This window comes from Heterocephalus glaber, unplaced genomic scaffold (assembly GCF_053883595.1).
Source record: "Heterocephalus glaber isolate CG9 unplaced genomic scaffold, H.glaber_assembly_v1.0 deba00001497, whole genome shotgun sequence".
Taxonomy (NCBI): Eukaryota; Metazoa; Chordata; class Mammalia; order Rodentia; family Bathyergidae; genus Heterocephalus; species Heterocephalus glaber.
Genome location: NW_028258320.1, coordinates 29,895,664 through 29,916,338, shown reverse-complemented (window position 1 = coordinate 29,916,338; position 20,675 = coordinate 29,895,664). Strand labels below are relative to the sequence as shown.

Sequence of the window (20,675 nt, the reverse complement as noted above, 5' to 3'; positions counted from 1 at the left end):
AACCACAAGAAATCAATCCGCCACCTCCTAAATGATGCAAAGAAGAATAACATAAGACTGATTGGAATCAGTGAAGAAACAGGACAGAGTGCAGTTGACATAAAAAAAAACCTGTTCACAGAAGTGATGGCAGAAAACTTCCCAAGCAGTGGAAAAGAACTTGGCATACAGATAAGTGGGGCATATAAGACATTAACCTAGCTTGATCAAAAAAAATGTACACATAGGCATATAATTGTTAAGATTCCAGAAACCCAACAGAAGAACAAAGTTCTACAAGCAGTTATAGAAAATAAACAAATCACATACAAAAGAAAGCCCATCAGAATCACAGCAGACTTCTCAACACAAACCATCAAGGCAAGAAGAGCTTGGAGTGACGTAGTTCAAGTCCTAAAGGAAAACAGCCTCCAACCCAGGTTGATGTACCTTGTAAAACTATCTTTCAAAATTGATGGAGAAATAAGATACTTTCATGACAAAGAGCACCTTGGGAACTTCGTGAATACCAAACCAGCACTCCAAAGAATTTTACACAATATCCTAGGAACAGACATTGAGGATCACAACCCCAGGAAGCAAAGCAGAATGAACCTATCTGGCATGACAAGAAATTAAATGTAAAGGGGGAGAACCCAACAAAAAGAAAAAGTCATGGCAATGATAAGTCAATACATTTCAATTATAACCATCAACGTTAATGGTCTCAATTCACCAATCAAAAGAAACAGACTGGCAGAATGGGTCAAGAAGCAAAATCCAATAATATGCTGCATACAAGAAACACACTTCATTCAAATGGAATCTCATACATGAAAGTTAAAGGGTAGAAAACAATACTCCATGAGATGGGAACCCGAAAAAAAGCAGGAGTAGCTATCCTCTTTGCAGATCAAGTAGATTTCAAATGAAAATCTGAAACACTCTGGTCCCAAGAATTTCAGATAAGGGATAGTCAACTTGTATGTAGAAATCTATTATGAACATGTGTTTTCATTTCTTTTAAGTAAAAACTTAAGAACAGAACTGTTGGTTCTTAACAGTAATACAAGAAATTTCTATGTTTTCCAAAATGGTTTTATCATTTTACATTCACATTAGCAGTAATAGAAAATTCTAACTGGTTCACACCTAAGATGACATTTGTTCTTTTGAAACTTTTAACTTCATCTCCCTAATGAGTGTATAATATGATCTTGTTATTGTACTGATTAGTATTTTTCTGATTCTAGTGTTGTACACTTTCCTTGTGCTATACTGGCTATTTATCTTCTTCTTGTGTCTACTTTTTAATTGGGTTGTCTATTAATGAACTATAAGAGTTCTTTATATATTCTGGTCATAGTTTATATGTATTATAAATATGTTAAGGATTTCTTTTCACTTCCTTAATGATGTCCTTTAAAGTTCTAAATTTTGATGGAATCTCATTTATCAATTTTTTCTTTTATACATCATGTTTTATGTATCTTAGGAAAATCTTGCCTACCCTAAATTCATGAACATTTTCCCTTATAATTTCTTCTTAAAGTTTTATAGTCATTCATAGTTAGGTTCATAGATCCTTTCAAGTTATTTTTATGAACGGAAATAAAGGGTTGAGATTAATTTTTTACATACGGATACTAGGTGTTCTAGTATCATTTGTTGAAAACACTATCTTTTCCTCTGGTCTTGAGTTGTTTATATTCTATAAAATGTTAATATTAAATAATCTTTCAAAACTCAGTGGACCATATATGTATGTGTGGTTCTATTTCTAGATTGTTTTGTTCCATTGATTTATATCTCTTTACTTATGCCAATATTGCCTTGATTACTGTAGCTTTAGAGGAAGTCTTAAAATTAGGTAATAAATGTATTCCAACACTGTTATGTTTTTTCCTTTTTTACGTTTCTAGGTCCTTTTACTCCTACATAACTTTTAAATTGCAATATCCAATTCTTCATTTATAGAAGGTATACTAGACCTGAATTTTTATATATACCTTGTGTTTTCTAATCCTGCTAAATTCAAATACAAGTTCTAGGGGCTTCAAAAATTTCTTAGTATTTTCCTTGTAGATGATCATTTCATCTACATAAAATATTTTACTTTTACCTCGGCAATCCTATGCTTTTGCTTCTTTTTATTGCCAGACTATTTTGGTTTGGGCCTATATTTCAAAGTTTAATGGACAGGTGAAGAGTAGGCATATCTGTCCTTGTTCCCCAACTTAGGGAGAAAGTGTTGTATCTTTTCCATTAACATAAGATGTTTTTGCTGGAAGTATGGAGTACATGTCTTTTATCTGTTGAGAAGATTTTGTTCTACTTCTGGACTCCTGGTAACTTTTAGCATGAACAGTTGTAGAATTTAGTTCAATACTTTTTCTGCAACTACTGACAGGATCAAATGGCTTTTTCCATTCTTCTGTTTAAATGATGACTTATGAGCATGGATCTTCCAATGGTGAACCAACATTGCCATCCCTATAATAAAACCACTTACTACATACTGCCAAATATGACTTCTAAGAGTTTGTTTTGTTAAACAAATTTTTATCTATGTTTATAGTTTTTTCTTCTATTATCTTTATCCAGTTTTAGGATTAGCACAATGTTGATTTCCTAAAATGAGGGGAGAAGTGTTCCTTCTTTTTTCTACTTTAAATGTGTGATACAGTTCATCAGTTAAAATGTATATGAGCCTGTTGTTGTCATATAGGTAGATTTTCACACTAGGAATATACTTTCTTTAGTAGGTGCTATTCAAATTTTGTATTTCTTCCAGAGTCAGTTTCATTAATTTGTCTTCCAAGGTACTTCATAGAAGGTGTCAAATTTATTTCAAAAAATATTTTTGTAACATGCTTTCTATATCCTTTCAAATTTTATAAAATCCGTAGTAACTCCTCTAAATCTTGATATTGTAAGTAAAAATGTATAATTAATATTGTGTAATAGTAAGAAAAGGTCTAAAGGAGTAGGGGAAGTGGGAGGGGTAGGGGAAAGGAAAGAAGGGAAAAGAAAAAAATATGAAAAAAGGAAAAAAATGGAAACAAATTCTTTGTCAATAGGGAAGGGTGGAGGGAGTGAAGGAAGGGCAGGGGAATGGGGAAAAAACAAGAACCAAGATACATCATGCAAAGGTACAAGATCCCAAAGATGAATGTAACTGTATTGTATACCTAAAATGTACTAATAAACTTAATGGAAGAGAAAAAGCAAGGCAAGTGATGATAATAGACAGAGCAAAATATTTTAAGTTAGATCTCAATGTACTTGAAAATAGAACATTTTGACTTGATTTTTAAAAAGTTTAAATGATAAAGAAGTACCTTTGTGTGTATTTGGGGGTAGAGATTTTTTTTCTTAACAAAATTAATTTTATGGTTTGACAAGCGATGTGGTAAAATTGGAATCCTGTAGCAATTCTTATGTACAGAGTTCATGGTAAAAGGTTGACTCTTTAGAAACTCAGGAAAACACAAAGTTTCAGGGCCATGTGTAAGCTACCATGAACATGATAAGTGGAAATTAGAATCCTGAGGGCAGTAACAACAAGAGGAGTGACAGTCATGTGTGTGCTATTCAACAGCAGCAGAGAGGATGAGAATCTGCCTCACATTTAATTCTAAGCCTGGGAGGAATTTAAAATTAAGCGCTCTTTCTTCATTCATTTTTTTATTTTTTGAGAAGAATAAATATCCTTCTATAAAAAATATACACAAAATATAAGTACACATTTAAATAATTGCTAACATTTGCAACCTCAACCTCAAGCACCAAAGAACATAACATTTACTTTTTATACCAATGTTATAGAAGTTACAGTCTTTATCTTCATTGTAATATGAGGAAATTGTGGCAAAATAAGTTAAGTGCTTAACTGAAGTCCCCCATTTAAAAATTAACAGGCCTGGAATCTGGTACTATGTGTCCAACCAGACTGAATACTTTAAAAATTAAGATTCTTCTAGTAATCTTATTTCAAGCTTTGCCAGGGTTATTCAGCACACTAGTATGTGGACATGTCAATGAACAACATTAACAAAATTCCTCCTATGAGGAGGGGTACCTCTGAAAGTAAATTTTAAGGTGTGATATAGAAAAGAAAGCAAGAACACCAGAATTAAAAATCAATTTAAAATCATAATGAGATACTATTTGTTATATTATGATTTTGGGGTTAGTATCCATGGTTCCTGATTCATAACTCTGCCCCACCCCACATACCTCAAGGCAGGCTATGGAAGCTAGAATTTCTTCTTCCTAAGATAGTTCAGAGAAACTTTATCTTCCTCTGCATTTCTCTCCTGGAGCTGTCCATAAAAACTTTCCTGGACCTACCCTTGTCCAAGTGTAGGTCATGGGCTGGGGATGAAGCTTAGAGGTAGAATGCTTGCTTAGAATGCCTGAGGCTCTGGATTCTATCCCCCACAAAGGAAAAAAAAAGAGTAGATGAAATTAATCAGATATACAAGCTTAAATATCAAGTAAGTTCTTAAGTCGGAAAATACCTAAAGTACACATAAATTAAATAGCAAAATAAAAGGTAGATAATAGAAAAACACATTAGGTCAAAAGACCCTTCTTATTCCAAAGGGTCTTCCCCAGTACTCTGTTGGGAGAATAATGAAGCAGGAAGGCCCTAGTAGGTTTCCTCACCCGAGCTATTAGCCCTAGTTCACACCTTTTTTGTACAACCACATTTGCAGTGTTTGTCACTGCATTAGTCATGCCTATGTGAGGAAATCTCTCTACAAACCCACAAGAAGGGTTCAGAGGACTTCTTCCTATCTTTCGTCCTAGGGATTTGTTCATCTGTCTCCTTTATAATAAACTGGTAAATGTGTTCTTCCCTGAGTTCTGGGAACCATGAAAAAATTAACTGAGCCAGAGGTGGGGGGTTGGATGAGCAGCACACATAAAAAAATCTGGAGCTTGGGACTGGCATCTGAAAGATGCTGGGGGATTGGCAGGGTTTGAAGACAGTTTTAGGCCCTGAACTTTCAATCTGTACAATTTGACACTGTTGCCACAAAGAAGAATGTCAGAGCTGAACTTGATTGCAGGACACCCAGCCTCTGCCCACTGCTGTAGCATTGATATTTGCTTGGTGTGTGGAGAAAAATCTTCTACACATTCAGCGTTACAAATGATCTGTGTTTTGATTGGACAAAAGGAAAACTGATTTTGAAGACACTTCACTTCTACATACATACAACTATGCATGCAATAGAAAAGCAAAAATTACAGATAACAACACTAAATGTTATCAAGAAGGTGGAACTCTTAACATTCTCACATGTTGTTTCTGAAAGAATTACATGGAGAACCATAAAGAAAAAAATTTGTTCATTTTTTAGTGAAATATATTCCTATTCTATGCCCTAATAGCTCCTAGATTCTAAATAAGTGATATTTCTAAATAATAAATAAATACTTCTAAATAATATTCTGACATTTTCAATGATCAAGTATCCTTCCAGAGCAGAAAAAAAAAATTATAATACGTGAAAGAATAGATACATAAGGGCTGTTTCTTGTTGCTTTCATTTGCCAGTAGACCTATAGGTAGATAATACAAATAATCTAGCAGTGAATATGGAAATGCAGATACCTCCAACAAGGTGCTAATTTATTTTCTTTAGATTTAAAATGTATATACTTTAAATCCTGGGATTGTTTGAAAGGGTCAATAAGGTCTCTTTTCAATCTTTTTATTCCTCACAGATTATTTTGCAATCACAATCATACCCATGGTTCTCTCTCGTCTCTGAGACAATGTTACTCTGTGGCATGGATTTCACACTTGCAGTGAGCTGCATTCTCATTTTGAAGTTCTTCTCTGAAGAGACTGAGAGTGAAGAGTAATTCCATGTTTTATGATTGCAGGTGAGGTCCATGAAAGTTCTGATTCCTTACATTTTTCTAAATGCTTATGTTTCTGTTTGAAAGTGTACTTTTTGTTCTTTAGTCCCACTATTTTCCTCACATTTAAAAATAGGCCATTAGAAGCATCGTCTTATAACTCCATTTAGGCCATGGAGTTCATTAGACACAATTCCTATTTTCCATGCTATCACAGGCAACAGTGCTGCCAAACTTTCTACCATAGCCTACGAAGTCCAAAGTCTCTCCAAGTCTTAATAGTATTTTTTTTTCTCAATTTACTTAAATCCTTAATAACAGTCTCTTCACAGGTTTAAAACTTCTGCTATAAAACTTTTCATGCCTTTCTCAGCTGCCATCATCCACTCAGGCTTAGATTCCATACCAAGTTTCAGATTGCTTTTAGAATATTTTCTGCCTCATTGTATTGGTTAAACCTATCCCAGGTGAAAGAAAGAAAGAAAGAAAGAAAGAAAGAAAGAAAGAAAGAAAGAAAGAAAGAAAGAAAGAAAGAAAGAAAGAAAGAAAGAAAGAAAGAAAGGAAACGAAGAAGAAAGAAGGAAGGAAGAGAGAGAGAGAGAGAGAAAGAAGAAAGAGAGAAAGAAAGCCATATACACCACTCTTTAAAGGGAAGAATCCCCCAAGTTTTGCAATCATATATATATATATATATATATATTTGTGTGTGTGTGTGTGTAACTGTGGATCGAACTCAGGACCTTGCTCTTGCCAAACAGATGCTGGCGCCACTGAGCTAAACTTCTGTCCCTTACAATGATATCTTGACCTATTGTAATAAGATAAATAGACGCGTAATGCAGACTCTTTAAATACATTTACTTTGACACAGCCTCAGTATTAGTGCTTTAAAAATTCCCATATTTACTTTGAACATAAAAATAATGATGTGATATTCAGTAGAGTTTCATCAACTGATCAATTTTTATTAAATGTTCACCAGAAGTCATCTTGTAATTTGGGTAGATTCATTCCTTTTTTCATTTTAATGCTCTTCACCTGAAAAATCAAAGAAAAATAGGAGAGATTATTTTTTCAATCTTTAAAGACATTTGAAGATTATTTTGCATCAACTTTTGACTTAAATTCTCTTCTTTGGCACCTTAATTTATTTGTGACTGAAGAAATACTTTCTGACTTCACTTTTTGGGATGCTTCTTCTTTTAACTATTTTTTGTTTGGCCATTTGGCTTTATAATCTATGCTTTATTCCTATGTTGGTTTATTTACAAAACTTACTCAGAATTAATTGGAACCAGCTGTTTTCTTAGGTGGTTAGGTGTGGATGATGACTATGTACATGAATCGGCAGCTTGGATATTTCATGGCTGGGATTAGTTGATTTGCCTTTTCAAATATTTATTTTCATTTATCTTACCAAATATATTTATTCAGGGCTCTTACTTAATTCGTGAGTGTCAAAAAGTGTAATGACTAAATTTTAGTCTTCTTCTGCTATTTTCCTTGAAATCGGATTTTAAATTCTCCTGTTATAGGATAATTTTAAGTCATCCCCCTTCTGTTTAAAACTCTTTCATTAAGGGTGGAGATGAATATTTCACCAGTCTAGTTCTGGAATCAGAATGTATGTGATCTGTAATAAATTTCCTGAGTTGGTAGAGCTTGCCTTATGGTGTTCATTTGAAAGATACAACCAACTATTCTGAGCTACCATTAATTATTTCTCCATAATCTCTCAATGAACTTTCCTCCCTCGTGTTACTAGTGTCATCTGATACAATTTAGATAATTGCCCAACCAACATTCCTGTGAACTTGCAGGGAGGAAATAAGCAATTTTTGAAATGCCATTAATTCTAGTGGGTCACTTGGGTCAGAGTCAGAAAATTACTGCTTTAGGTTGAACTGAACCATGCCCCTGTGATCTAAAACAGTTACTGCAATTTCCTCACTTAAAATTTAATTAACGCTGGGATTTAACACACTTGAGAATCTTTGTGGCAAATTTCCAGCCTGCAGTAAATACTCTTGCCTCACTCTTGCTTAAGCAAATCATGCAAGAATGATATGTTCAGATGCTGACTAGCTCTTTCCTTTGTTTTTGAATATTGACCCTGAGTAACCAGTGTCAGAGTGCAAATTAGAGAACGAAAATCTGGCTAAGAGAGACAGCAATGACACAGATAAGTTTCAAACATAAAGTAGGCCAAGGACAGTTCTCCTCTTGCTTCCATGCCACTGTATTTTTCTTGTCACAATTCCTAAGAAATGCTTACCAGTCGACATTTATTTAGAATTAAATGCACAATATGTGAACGACCCATATTGAGAACTAAATTCTCTGCCTCTGACACTTTAGCTCTATTTGTTATGACTGTGATACCTGTATGACGTGTACTTCATCTTCTGTACCATCATGCTGACTTGTTTAAAACATCATAATAAAATAGATTGTTATGGTCTCAGAATCTCAAAAATATGTGATGTTGAAGTTATATAAATACATAGAGATGAAAAATTCCCCAATTATGATTGCAAAGTCAGAATTGATTCTATAATACTGATAAATGTGCTACAAAGAAAGGAGATTATAAGCTTCATAATAAATAGATATAAAATGCTAAATAAAATGCTACCTATTAAAAACCAAGTATGAATCTAAACAATTTATGACCATTTTGTTTATTGTAAGGCAAAAGCAATCAAATTTATCAATGTAAAGAGTTATATCTCCTAAATGTCAGCATACAAGCTATTATTACAGTAACAGAAAATAAAATGAAATTAACAAAATTTTGTAGACATTAGCAATAGAACTCTAAGTGAAACTGAAATGGCTATAATTTTACATGGTAAAATTGTTTTATTAACAAGCAAATATATTGTTAGATGTTGACATTAGAAAATACTTTCAATTAAAATTAAGAAGAGATGGTTTGCTTAAAACTACGATGCAAGATTGACTTGCAGATTAAACCAAATAATATTTAAAGAATTCTATAAAGAGGATGCACATCATCTAATATATCAAGATCTTGAAAATTTTGTTATCAAAATAATGTTTTTATATCAATAGAATTTGGCAGCTTTATAGTTACAATTTTTAAGTTTGGCCTATATCTAATGTTTTTCCTTTTATCAATACTCAGGAAATTTGGGTGGAAAATTATATATTGAGTAAATGTAATTATACCACTGTCATACTCTAATAGGAGTTAGAAAACTTCTGAAGACTGGAAGAAGCTAACTTTTACACACTCTGAAGGGATCCAAAACAGTGAACTTTAAAACTAAAATTATAAAAATACTTGGCAAAATAGTACCCTTTTTATATAAAAAAATCTTTGAAGCAAATAACAGGAATACCATATTGGTTTTAGAATTATTAGTACAACTTAAAAACTGGAGCTCTGGAGTGTATATTGTTTCACCTTTAGCTTCATCACATATGTCCTCAGGCACTCTCTTTTGCCTCTCAACACAAACTGAATTTGGCTGGCATGAGGAAAACAGCTATTGTATACATATGAGAATGAATTAATATATGGAAAAGGCTTAATTAATACACACAATTCACACAGAAAATCAAGTGTTTCTTTAAAACTGTAAGTGTATGAAATCAACTTCTATTGTTGATCATGGAATTAATGTTCCATGTAGCAGCTGAGCATGGTGACATATGTTTGCAATGCCAGTAGTCTGAGAGACTGAGGCAACAAGATGGCAAGTTCAAGCCCAGCCTCAACAATGTAGCAACTTAGAACCTGTTTCCAAAAATACTTTAAAAAGGGCCTGGAATGTAGTTTACTATTCAATACCCAAGGCCCAGGGCTCAATCCCCAAAGCAAAAAAATTAATAAATGAATAAAGATATAATCTATAAATAATCTGGCCAACACCAAAATGTAAATCAAATAAACAAAAAGTCCTGAAATTCAAGTGGTAACTATTAATCATAATTTAAATTTCAAATTTTTCCATGAAATATGTATATCATATGGATATATTCTTACATCACGACAATGCATATTGTGTTATTACATATTGAATATGTATTGTCATACTATAATGCACGAAACATTTACATAAATATATATACTGTATTTATATGCTATCACTATATGTTTTCATATATTTACATTTTGTCACTTTAACATTAAGGTTACACATATTTCTATTATGATGATTTTTAAATTTTTATACAATTTAGGCTTTTCTAATATGTTGAAATTATTTAACATCTCAATAACTATATAACATCAAATAATTTGAATTGATTTTCATGGGCTTATTAAGTATATCATATTTATGCTAAAAATATTTCCTCTTTGATAACAAATACAATTATTTAATTACTACATTTTTATTTCTATGACAAAAAAACCCTTCAGGTCATTATGTTGTGACAAAGGTGAAAATTAGCATCGCTTTTATAACCCTATGATGACACAGCTGTTGTACATCACTAGTGATTTGATGATAAGACTTGAAATAAAGGAAGAATCCTAGATGATATTGAAGAAATATCTTTTTATTTATTCAGAGTAGGATTTTATCATTAACTAGTGCTTACTCCTACTGAATTTCTATACTGCATAATTTAGCATTACACTGTAAACTTGTACTTAGGCATCATTATTGATAAACTACTATTTTACAGGGGAGTTATAATTTCATTCTATTATGTTGGAGTGCTGTTTTATCTACTTTAAATTCATTTTGGTAGAATATGTAAAAAATTTTGACTTAATATTTAAAACAATGATTGGTATAAATTAATATTTTCCAAAGTTTACTGATCATAACAAAAAGCGTAGAAAATATTACTTTTAAGAGGTATTTGCTTGTATAATGTCTTCAGAAAATTCTACAAAGAATTTCTTTTTAGCACGTTACTAAAAATTCAATGAAATTATGAAATAAAAAATGTATTCAACTTTATTCAACAAAGAGCATTTCAAATTTATTTGCACAACATTCATTTTCTAGACAACTATTAAGAAACTTCTTTGTGTTGTTTAGAAAACATTTTGAAAATACCAACTGAAATACAGAATTGTTAACATTACTCTTTTTTATAAAAAAATAATTGGCTATCTTTCTTTATGAATATTTAATATTGCCTTTTGCCAATTTGGGTGTTATTCCTTACTTTTTTCCATGTTGAAATTTTCGTAGAATTGGAACATCAGTTTTTGCTGAACTATTGTCTTTTAACTAAAAAGTTCCCAGTGAAAAGATAAATGTTTATCATTATTTTTGATGGACACAATAGTTTTATGCATTTATGGGGCACAATGTGATGTTTCAATTCCATATACACTGTGTAAGTAAGGACCATTAGCACATTCATCACCTCACATATTTATTTTTATGGTGACAACCTCTCTTCTAGCTATTGTCAAATATACAATATGTTATTGTTAACTCTGTTATCCTGAAGCGCAACAGAACATGAGCAAGATTAGGAGTATGAAAAATTTTTATTAAAGAAAACAGAGCCTAACAAAACAGCACAAAAAGGACAAAAATTGACATAAAACAATCTTTATGCAAGAAAATTTGCTTTATTTTAAAAAGGATTGTACATTTCTAATATATAAATGTAATTATACTATGAATAACAGTTAAAAATCCTAATTACTATTGTGCTTTAAATAAAACTCACTTTCATACATCATGAATTTTAATCCTCAAATTAAATATAGAAGATAAATTGATGTTCACAGCAAGGAGATAATTTTTCCAAAATGAAAGCCTATGGCTACAAAAACTGAAACTCAGAATTTAGTTATCTACTCTAACTAGTTTTCACTACATCACAGTATTTAAATGTATATATATATATAAAATTGTATTACTAAGATTAGAAAGTGTGGCAGAGATGACATACACTGTGTTTTCTATAATGTATTCTTCTTGCCAGAGGAATAGAAATATTTTCCTAGCCTTACTTGCAGTAAGTTTGGAGCAAACTGAGTTCTGAACAATGGAATGTGCAAAACATTTATATTAAAAAAATTCTTTTAGACTTGTTCTTCAAAATGTTCTGAACTGTTCTCTAGCCCTTACTTTCTTATGTATATCTACAACACATGACTTGTATGTACAATGGAAATGTCAATAGATGGAAAAGGTCTGAATCCTTGAGTCACTGCTTAGGGTGCATGGAAAATGGTCTGAGATTAATCTAATGATTGTTACAGTGAAAATTAAACTTTCATTATATAAACCACTGAAATTAAAGAGTAATTAGATGAAATTTTTCTAAAAAATGCTAGGACCTAATTTTTCTGAATTTGTTTACATTTTAGTATACTACTTTTCTAACGAATTAATTTTGTGATATGTGATATTAAATATTTAACTTTGAAATTCTTTATAGGAAAGCATTTTAGAAAAACTGGAATTAAATTGATATTTAATTTTAAAACAGGTTATCAATACATAATTTGAAGTAACAGTATTTATATCTTTATACATTAGTTATATTAGCAACAAATATAATAACGTATATTTATTATATATAACAAAAACAAAAGAATAAATTTTAAATACAATAAAGTTGTTTGTATAAAAATTCATGAGTTCTTGATATAGTATATTATAAATGAATTTATTTTTCAATATTTATTTGCAAATATTTTCAAACTTTTTTCTTACCTTAAAATAAAGGCATTGACATACATATCATCTCTAAAATTCTACAGGATTTAGATTATCAATTTTATTTTTTTATTTTATTGGTACATTTTAGGTATAATATAATGACATTCATCACGGGAAATTTACACCTTTACATAATCTCTCTTGGTTCTTATTTTTTCCCCATGCCCCTACCCTCCCTTCAACCCCTCCATCACTCCGTATTTACAAAGACTTTGTTTCCATTTTTTTCATTTTCTCATATTAATTCCATTCCCTTCTTTCCTTTCCCCTCCCCCCCACTTCCCCTTCCCTTTGCCCTTTTTCTTCCTATTCCACATTATCTATTATACCTTTTAGTCCTTATTTACACTTTCAGTTTCTCACACTAGAGAAACTATTTGGTATTTACACACATGTATTCTATAGTATTGCCTCAATATGCATCCGTTTAGCTATAAATGTCTCTAATTTCTCATTTTTTATGGCTGAGTAGTACTCCATTTTATAAAAAAAACCACATTTTCTTTATCCAGGCTCCAGTTGATGGGCAATTGGGTTGCTTCCAAGTTTTAGCTATTACAAATTGTGCTGCTATGAACATGGGTGCACATATATCACTGTGGTATGATTCTTTTAATACTTTGGGGAAGATACCCAGCAGGGGAATAGCTGGGTCAAATGAGACTTCCAGTCCTAGTTCTTAGAGTTATCTCCATACTGATTTCCACAGTGGTTGCAGCATTCCACATTTCCATCAGCAATAGAACAGCGTTGTTCTTTCCCCACAGCTCTGCCAGCATTTATTATTGGTTGATTTCATGATGGCAGCCATACTCTCTGGGGTGAGGTGAAATCTCAGCATTGTTTTCATTTGCATCTCTTGAATGGCCAGTGATGTTGAAAATTTTTTCATATGTTTATTTGCCATTTCTACTTCTTTGTGTGAGAAATGTCAGTTCATTTCAGATGCCCAATTTTGGATTGGTCTTTAAATATGGGGGTCTGATTTTTTTAATGCTTTTCAGTTTTCAAGATTTAGCTATTACAAACTGTGCCACTATAAACTTATATATATATATATATATATATATATATATATATATATATCACAGGCAATCTCTCAAAACTAAAACTAGTGAGTCTCTCCATTATTTCATATTAGGGACTTATTTGTTTGAAATTCTTACTTTTGACAATCCAATTTTTCTAGTTCTTACAAAGCAAAACTACAAAGTGTTTGACAATAATTTCTTCATACTATGATGATACGTATGAAACAATATTTTACAGAATCCACTTGGGCTTTCCATGATGATAATGCTCCTGCAAACATGGCGTACGTACCGAAAATATGGTGGATTTTCGATGAGAAATGTGGCAAGCACCAGCCCCCAAAAGCGGCACAGTACAAGAAAGGCAAAGATTCTCAGTGTGGCCACGGAGGGCGGCATTATAACAGGGAGCAGAGGGGGCTATGGTGGACAGGCTAAGACAGTTTTCCTGAAAAAAGAGACAAAATTACAAGGAAGATTGTGCTGGGGCTTGAGTGTGGTGAGCCCAGTTGCAGATTCAAGAGAATTCTGTTAATAGGTGAAAGCACTTAGAACTGGAAGGAGATAAGGAGAGAAAGGGGCAAGTGATCCAGTTCTAAGCTTCTTCTTTTGTCTTATTAGAAGACAATAAAATCTTGAAGTCATGTTTGAAAAAATCCACTTGAAATGTTCCCATTTTTCCAGAGTTCACTTTGCTGAGAACTTATTTCTTCAAAACAAAATGAGTACCAGAGAGTTAGTATAAAGTTCTTGAAATAGCCAAAAGAAAGGGGTATAACCTTGGTTTTAAAAAGAAAAATTAATATACTTTATTCTTCACTGAAGTATTTGTAGCACCATATTCTGATATTTTTAACTGACAAAAAATAGAAACATTGTCAGTTTTCTAGAAATGGAGGGATGAAAGAATTGCCTGTTGAAGATAGAGAAGTCTACTGATATAATTTGAGGCACATGAAACAATTCTAAGGACAAAAGAAAGAAACAAAATCCTGTCTAGGTAAAGGAAAGAATTCAAAGTCAATGATATCTTAATCTATTCATTTAAGGGGTAAATAACCTTCAATCTGCTCTAAGGACAGTAATCAATAGTGTCAGTATGTTGATCCTTATGGCTATATTATCAAGCAAATGTTGAAATTCATTCAAAATAATTTTTAAAGAGAACAAAATAGATTACTATGGACTTTGTCCACATCTAGGTTCTAAGTTGCCTTAAACTCTTCCTACACTCAATCCTTGGTCAGTTGATATTCTTGTACAGCATTGACCTTCTCATGTTTAAAATGTAAGAAAATATCTCCAAAACTTTTGAATCATTGAAAAAATTAATATGCCTTCATTAGTACTGGATGTTAATGGAAATTATTACACCTGCTGTGTTAAGTCAGTTTTCTGGCAAAATAATAAAATACCTGAGATAATTAAATTATGGAGACACAAGGTATATTTCAGCTCATGGATTTCTAGTTCATGACTGATAGGCCCTGTTGCCATGGGCCTGCAGTGAGGTGGCATGACAGGGAACAAACCCACTTAGCTCATGGCCATGGGGAAAAAAAAAGAAATACAGAGGACTGAGGTCCCACTATCCTATTTGGGGACAGGCTCTCAGTGACCCAAGGATCTCTTCTTCAGCCCCAGCTCTTAAAAGTTCTACCAACTCCCAACAGCACCCCCTGGAGACCAAGCCTTTAATAGAGGGGCCTTTGGAGGCTATTCAACAGACAAAATACAGCACAAGCACTTCTACTGCAACTACTGGGGGAAAGTACATGAAACTTTTATTAGTAGATTTATATCTTGTTTTGTTAATAATAAAAATGCAAAACTTCCTTTGTAAGAAAAATAGTTCATACTAGTTATGCTGAGCAATTGCATTGATTATTTTGGTGGTATAGCTGCAATAATTTTCACCCACTGAAAAATTTTATGCTTACAGCCTTTAATCTTAAAGAAGTTGGGACTTGTAAATTGAATATTTTTATGTTCTTTTCCTAAAGTAAGCCAACTAATCCCACTATGTATTTTGTGTCCAAGGTTTAAAGCAATGGTGATGTTTATGGCTTGCCCTCCAAACTTTCTTTGAAATTGACTCATTTCTTTCCAAACATGGAGGAAATGCAAAGCCTTTTTTTCTATGAGTTATGGAGACTTTGGAAGAATCTTGAGCAATCGTCTCTGTGATTATAATTTCCCAAGTTGGAATAAAGGCTATCTTTCCAAATATATCTGTCTCACAGCATTATTTTTTTACTTTGTGTTACACTTCCAAACTTGTTCTTATACAGGAGATAACAGATTGTTCAAGATTCTCAAATTCTAAAACAAATATTAAATTTGCATCTTCACTCTGGTAACTATCTTGACAAAAGTAAACATAGGTATATGTTGAACCAAATTGACACCATTCACTGAAATGCTAATATTGTTTAAACTTGGTTTAAAGCTAAATGGTTCCCTAAAAAGATAAGATTTAAAAGTTAACATACTGGTAAATGCTAGCATACCTGAAGCCTTTGAATTTGTATAGTCTGTCAAAATTATGACAGTCTCACATTTGTGTAGTTAAGTTGAATTTTTTAATCAGGTTTACAGTAAAAATTTCTCCTCTATAGTGACAATTTCTAGCTGAAGGGTTCGTTTTAGAAAAGATATTTATCTCTTTAATTTTTACATAATTTGAAATATTGATTTATGAAAGGAAAACAATATATTGTGACAAAGTAACAAACTATTTTTAAATAGTTCAGAATATTTTCAAAGATTATAAAGGATACATATTTGGTAAGTGAATGACAAGTTAAGTCATGGATCCTTTTAAAAATGAAAATTCTGGACCAGGGATTTAGCTCAGTGGTTCTGCCTCCTGCCTCGCAAGTGCAAGGACCCGAGTTTGAACCCTGGTACAAAAAAAAAGAAAGAAAATTCTCAGTTGTTTTAATCAAAGCAAGTAGTGGCACAATTTGACACTAATATTAATAGGAAAGCTATTTTGACAAGAATTATCATAACCAAATCATGAGGAAAAGCTCACTTTTCTATATGTCACTCATATACAAATTAACCTAAAAAGTTCATGAGCAGTAAGTTTATTTTATAGTTATTAAAGAATTCAGATCCCCAAATGAACACAAGTGTAAGGTATCTGTTTTACTTGAGGAAACATTCAATTCTACTCTATATAATGAAATTAGCCTTGAAATCAAATAGAAATATTTTAATGAAATTTTAAGTATCTAATCCTCCCAAAAATCTTGTATATTGTTGTCAATTATTAAAAAAAACTAACACCACTGTCTTAAAATTAATTCTAGAAGTATATTTTAGTATCATGGAATATCTTTGTATTTGAAATTTAATTTCCTCTATCTTAATCAATGTCCTATATATATATCAGATAAGCAGATTTTTGAACAATATTATACACCATTTTCCATATTGTACAACATACAAACATTGTACTCTAAAACTTTGTAGTTTAGGCCTTTTAATAAAATGTTATTATATATTTATTGACAATGTAAGATGTCTTTTTTCCTAATTACATTCTGTATGGTTTGTATTTTCTTTCTAAAAGTCTTTAAATGAGTGACGAGTTTTAATGAGTTAGCTTCTCCTAACATCTTAACCTTTCATATTTCTGCCATGTGCTTGTTATTAATAATTTATAATTATATAATTACAATTTATAACTAATTTAGTTACCAAAATAGTAATGTATCTATGCTTTAAAAAAAACCCTTAAAGGTATCTCAATTTTTTTAAACTAGGAAAGCCTTGAAATATTTTCTTCTAGATATATCATTTGTAGAAAACTTAGCTATGGATGTGCACATTTTTTAGCAAATATTTACAAAAATATCTTCCTCCCTTAAAGTAGTATTGACTTTCACATGGAATCTGAGTCATCGGGAAATTTAGAAGTAAATGTGTTGTTCTAAAATGCAGATAAAATAAGATATGAGAAGTTTGTCTTCACTGTAATAAACTTCACCATTCTAGTGAATGGTGGGAAATGCAGAGATGTGAAAGTCCAGTTATTTCCCCAACATGAGCTCTCTATAGGGCCTTTCTAGCTTTATTTACACTTACAGTAGGAAGAGGCATTAACTACAATGGCACTGCATCAAGTTGTTCCCTTCTCCCAATATCTTCCCTCTCTTTATGGGTGTAAATCATGTAAGCACTTTCTAATTAATTTTATGTATGCAAGTCTCTGTGTTTAAGTTTGTACCAAAAGTAGCAAATGAAAGCTTGAAATAGTACCTTGAGACCCTGAAGCTGAGCTGAGTCACCTGTTAGCTGACTGAAAATGAAGAATTCCTGGTTAGTAGTAGGTGGAGCAGGAATAACCACTGGCCCAAGTTAACACCATAACTTCAGACTCTATCTCGTGGTAAATGTGTAAACAGAGTAAAAGTATAAGGCATTTAAGAAATATGAGGAAAATAGTAATGATAAGGGCAAAAAAATGGGTAGCTCTAAGGGCAAATGATGCTCCAAAGAAATGTAATGAAAGGCCAAGGGTAATAAAATCCTCAGTTAAAAGCTATGTATAAACAGCACCTTCTCTACAACAAGTAAAAGCTTCTCGTGTTTAAGGATTAGGCAAATAAAAATGATAAGATGCACAATATTTATTATAAAGTAATAGAACTTAGGAGGAAGTTAAATTCTCAGCTTAAACCAGTATGCCACGCTAACATCTGAGTCCTAATTAGAAGAGAATGGGCACTTCCCAGAGGTTGGTGTTGATAAACCTCAGAATCTTAATTCCTCTAAACTTACTAAATCTGAAAAGTGTTCCATCCTTCCTTAATAAGCACTGCTTGAAGGTGGTACAGATATCCCTTCCTTGCCAGACAGTATAAACTGCCCACATATTTGTCCTTCGTTTCCTCCTGGCCACCAGAATGATATTTAGGAACTACAACTTCAAGAAGCTGCAAGAACCAGTACATATATACATATTTGCTAATGTGACTATTATTCATCATATATTTGATTGTACAAGTAAGAACTAAGAATAACTTCGCTAATTGCTTCTTACATTTGTAATTTTAAAAGACAATTTTTATTAATTCTATAAAACTAATATGTCTTAAGCTACAATATTTTACCAATTTTTTCTGGGTGGGAAATTTCAGATATATCCTATTTTTAATCATACATTTAAAATTCTTCAGATCCTCTTCTTTTAACAAAATATTGATTAAAAACTTTTCTCAAAATTTAAAACTAAAGTAAAATGGAGCATAAGCCAACTAAAGTATGAGAGGCTGCTCCATTCATTCTTTTATGTTAGACGGACAGTTTAGAATGTCAGAATTTGGGAGTAAAATACATTTAAAAATTAGACTACTGAAAAAAATGAACCAAGTTCTCAAAATTTCGAGAGTAATCATTCTTAATTTAATAATTCTCATTTTAATAATTCTCTCCATGACTATGAATCACCCAGTTTCATTTTGTTGTATGACTGACCATCACACACAGACACATCATTGTCTGAGCAGTACCAAATTTACCTGTTACTAGGCTCCATCTCCCATACAAGTGGGCCAGTCTTTGCATTCTGTCTGCTCTTTCATTGAGACAGCTTGACACACACAAAGATTCCAAAGTTTATTTTCCAAGTATTTGATATCCTTCTGCTTCTTTTATTATTTGATTTACATATACTTTCTGTGTACTCTTGTTGCTTAGGCTAATAAAAAGTGAGTTCTTAGATTTTTCTTATAAGCCTACTAACACCTTAAATACTAAATCTTAAACCAATTAAATACAATGGAAGATTGTGCTTCCTACTGTAACAGTATAAACCTATAACTGCCACACTGCTTACTTGTCAGTAAAAATGGATGTGTGTTGTTTAAAACGCACTCTTCACGTTATATATTCTGAGTATGATCATGTGTCATAAAACTGTATAGGAAGATTTTTCAAATCCATATATTACAAATAAAAACTTCCCATTTTAATACCAAATTTAAAATTTAAGATCCATTATCAAGGAGTTTGTAGCTTCCTGGAAAAACACAAAGCACCACTGAGTCAGTGTTAAATGGCCTGGAATGACTTTGTGATTATTAAATACTAGAAATAGAAGAAATACGCAAATTGTACCTAGTTCTTCTGTGATTCAATAATTATGTGGAAGGGAAAAGAAAGAGCAGATAAATATAAAACTTCAGGAAATATATAAAGTGTCCAAAGGTATTGCATTGTCAGTGTTTGTTAGTCAGCTTTCTATTACTTTAACAAAATAAACAATTTTAAAAGAGGAAAGATTTAATTTTGCTCAAGGTTTGAGAAGTTTCAATCTATGGTTACTTGACTTTGTCGTTTCTGGGCCGGAAGTCAGGCAGATTATCACATTGGGAAGCATATAGTGGAGCAAAGCTAATCAAGTCATGAATACTAGGAAAGGGAGTGTGTACAGACATAAGTGACCTACTTTCTCAAACTTGACCTCAACTCCTGGAGTTTCCACCATCTCCCAATAGCCCATCAAATTATGGATCCATGAATGGATTAACCCATTCAGCACTTCAGGAGTTCTCATAAGCTAATTATATCCAAAAGTCCCTACTCTGAATACTACTGAAATGGGAACCCAGGGTTCAACACATGAACTTTTGGGGGACATTAAGATCCAAATAATAACACAGTGGCTACAACAGAAGGTCAGAAATGTGCAAATTAGTGACTTAGAATAGCTGTAGAATACCTTATATCAGCAATCAGAAGTTAACTTTAAAATATGTATAGTGAAACTTAGAGTTTTATTAAAGAATCTATGGTTGCTTTAAGTTTTCCCAGAAAAAGTATCTGTAGCAATCTGGTTACACCCAGGCTACTTAAAAGTATATCTTAGCTACTTGTGTACAGGTTTCTTACTTGGAAGACAATCCCTGGTGGCTGAAATGAAAAAATGGTACAAATGAGAGAGGGAGAGAAAAAAGCAAATGTAGGCTGTTATTATTAAAACACTACCACCCTTTAGACTGTATAATATGGTAATTAAAAATATGGACTTTGAAGGTATATAGACCTAGCTTTGAAATTGATTATACATATATTTATTAACTGAATCCTTCGTGGTACAGTTTTTTCA

At 32.1% G+C, this 20,675-nt stretch overlaps 2 pseudogenes; one reads left to right on the top strand and one right to left on the bottom strand.

The window, feature by feature from the left end:
• Positions 1-6,802: 6,802 nt before the first annotated feature.
• The window catches only part of LOC110344600 (NF-kappa-B inhibitor-like protein 1 pseudogene), a 113,197-nt pseudogene continuing 99,324 nt past the window's right edge, over positions 6,803-20,675 (bottom strand).
• On the top strand, positions 13,835-14,154 carry LOC147825621 (large ribosomal subunit protein eL42-like; annotated as a pseudogene).